The sequence below is a fragment of the Vigna unguiculata genome, chromosome 2 (assembly GCF_037176805.1).
Source record: "Vigna unguiculata cultivar grain cowpea cultivar isolate G323 ecotype 2 chromosome 2, ASM3717680v1, whole genome shotgun sequence".
NCBI lineage: Eukaryota > Viridiplantae > Streptophyta > Magnoliopsida > Fabales > Fabaceae > Vigna > Vigna unguiculata.
Window position 1 is genome coordinate 22,917,203 of NC_140793.1, and position 3,339 is coordinate 22,920,541.

General features: G+C 29.8%; 1 long non-coding RNA gene across 1 annotated transcript; it reads left to right on the forward strand.

Annotated features, from left to right (window-relative positions):
• Positions 1–1,494: 1,494 nt before the first annotated feature.
• On the forward strand, positions 1,495–2,554 carry LOC146888452 (uncharacterized). Its single transcript, XR_014991292.1, has 2 exons — positions 1,495–2,079; positions 2,291–2,554. It is a non-coding gene; the product is annotated as an uncharacterized LOC146888452 (long non-coding RNA).
• Positions 2,555–3,339: the final 785 nt, after the last annotated feature.

Consider the following 3,339-nt stretch of genomic DNA (forward strand, 5'->3'; position numbering starts at 1 on the left):
TCAATGAGGTGATCAATGCTTTCATTTGCTTTAGCAAAGAAAATAACAATATCAAAATGAGTAGCATCCATATAACCATAATCAGAATCACCATCTTCATAAGCAAAGTATGTTTCTATGCTCTTCTCGTTATTTGTAGGATGCTTTGGTGTACAATAAGTACAACTCAAATGGCCTTTAACACCGTAATGATAATATATACTTTCATCTTTTTGTCAATATTTTCACATTTTTTTTTCTTTTTTTTTTCACATTATTGTGCCACTTCTGGTGACAAAATGTGTCTCTGAAATTTTCTTTATAACCATGTCCAAAATCAAGATCATGATCACGATCATGAAAATATAAATCAAATGTTGCTGCATTCACTTCTGGGAATGAAGCAGAACCAATCTGGACAGGTTTCATGATTTTCTTGAGATCAAAAGCTCATTGCTTTGTTCAGCCATACAAAGGCATGAAATAAATTCATAATATTGATTACTGCATTCACTTTTGGGAATGGAGCATATTAGGCGGATCTTATGATTTTTCATCAAAAGCTTTGTTGCTTTGTACAGCCAGCCATACATAGACATGAAATAAATTCACAATATTTGTGAAATCTCTTTTCACAATATTTTTGTCATGTTGCTTAGATGCTTTATTTCTTTATTTAATGGTATCCCAATATCCATTGCATCTAAATATATTTCAACATTTAAAATCCAATATAAGGAATTCTTCCTTGTAATATCAAGGGTCACAAATCCAATTTTTGCAACATTTCGTGTGTTTAGAACTAGCACATAAAATAATAATAATAATAATAATAATAATAATAATAATCATAATAATAATAATAATCACCGTCATAATAAAAATAAAAATAATAAGACGGAGATAAAAATTGATAAAGTTAAACAATTCTTATCGCAAGAGGAAGAATATAAGTTAAAATTATAATTAGAGAAAGGATTAGAAAGAGCCTGGATTGAGACATGCAGAGCACTATCGTTATAGAGAAAAAGCTTCCACTAGTCCTCAATTGGTTGAAGCATCGTGCTGATAACGTGTTATGAAATAAAGCGAATAACATAGAGAATGACGACAGATAATAGAGAAGAGAAGAAACAAGAGAAAATAGAGAATGAGAGAATAGGGAGCAACTCATCTGTGTATTATTATTGATAGGAAGAGTCCTATTTATAGATACAATATGTAATCCATAAAGGAAACAAATCAACTTAGTTAATACAAATATTTACCATAAAGAGTAATGAATCATATCAGTAAATGTATCAAATCAATGGACAATCATTAATTCATAACAAATATGTTCTTTTCTTTTTTTCAGTTCCTATATCAGAGAAAAAAAGGTTGATAAAAATTTAATTTTCAATTATTGTTTTAACCATTGAAAATAATAATCCTCGGTGATTGTTTTAAACGAAATTTGTCTTTGTCTGAAGATTGGGAAAATTTTGAATACACACAGAGAAACATGATTATATGTGCTTAACACAATAGAAAAAAAAAACACAAAAATGTTAGTTTTTTCAACTCAAAAAATTAATTTAAAGTTGAGAAAGTAATATAAAGTTTGGATGTAAACCTAATATTTCATAAATTATTCAAACTTTTACCACTTTAGTGAAGTAGTAAGTTTGACCACGCAAATCATATGCCAAACTTGACTTTGGCCTCAAGCTAACGCTACCAGTGATATAAAAAAAAAAAAGAAAAAAAAAAACGGAGCACTGTAAATTGTCCACGTCAACGAAAAATGTTAGGGCTGGCCAAATTGTCCCGTGGCGACCGCGTTCCACATTTGCCACCCTGCCGCCTCTGTCTCTTATATATATAAATAGAGTCATGCATTACGCATTGCATGTCTTCAGAATAGTTCATTCCTCTCTACTTTTCCGCGCAATTCTCGTTTTCTCTTCGATTCCGCCAAACCTATTCGCCTTCGCCTTCCTCTCCGAATGGCGTCCTTCGATGAGGCTCCTCCTGGCGATGTCAAGTCCGGCGAGAAAATCTTCAAGATGAAGTGCGCTCAGTGTCACACCGCCGAAAAAGGTGCCGGTCACAAGCAAGGTTAGCGCTCTTTATTATTATTATTATTTCTCCTTATTAATGCCTTTTTTTCAAACGCGCCATGGATTTCTTCGTTTACGTGTTATTATTGTTTCGATCCATGTCTGTTATGTTTAGTGTGAGCGTAATAAGGCGTAGATCTAGAAATCAAGGTGTGTATTTATTTTGCTGGTTGATTCATATCTTTTCACACGTTATGTGACTTGTGTAGTACTCTGTAATTGTTGTCGTGCCTTGTGGATGTACGTATACTCTGTTTCGTATGAATCAATCATGCGTGTAAATATTCGACCTGATTCTGCCTGTTGCCTTGTGGACACCTTGGTGGAAACCGCGCAGAGGCAATTTACTGCTCGTTGGCGAGTAGCGATAATAACCAAGAATGTTGTATAATTGTATTGGATTCCCCGATTGAAAAAGTAATTATTCCTAATTGATTTAAGCTAATGGTGGAATGCTTGTCGATTCTCATGGATTTAGTGGATTTTTACATGAAATGAATGTATTATTTGTTCTTATTGTAGAAATACGAGGGATAAAAACATATTTAATCTTATTCCTAAACTATTTTATATTTTGAAAATATAACATATAACATATTACACGAGACGAATATTAATATTATAATATAACATTTACTTATGTTACTGTCAAAAATTTATTAAAATTCACAAAATAATGTTATTCATTTATCTTCAAACGAATATTAGGGCCTAAAATAGTTATATAAATTTTAGAAGAAGGAAATTTGAATTAAATACTACTTTGGTCCTTATTTTCGTTGTGCTTATTCAATATGGTCCTTTATTTTTTCGTTAACATAATCATAATTTTCATCAATTTTGGTCAATTTGATCATTTCTTGTAACAACGTTTAAATAGTTAATGTATTAAATCATGTATGTCATGTGTCAATTTGTAATTTTTTTAATTTTTCATGTTTTTTATTTGTTTTAATTTTTTTAATTTAAAAAGAAATTATTCAAGTGTCAAATCAGCATCATCTGTGATTTTGTGGTTGTATCATAGCCTTTTGTTCAATTGAGTCTCTTATGTTTGTTGTTTTGATTCAATTAAGTCTTAATTTTTTTTAAATGATCAATTTAATATTTATATAAATGTTATACTGATATATTTATTACAATTAAATTTTTTATTAAATATTGCATGAATTCAATTATAAATGATTAGATTTAATTATGAATTGAATATAATAGTTAGATTCAATTATTAAATATAATATAATTATTAGAATATAAC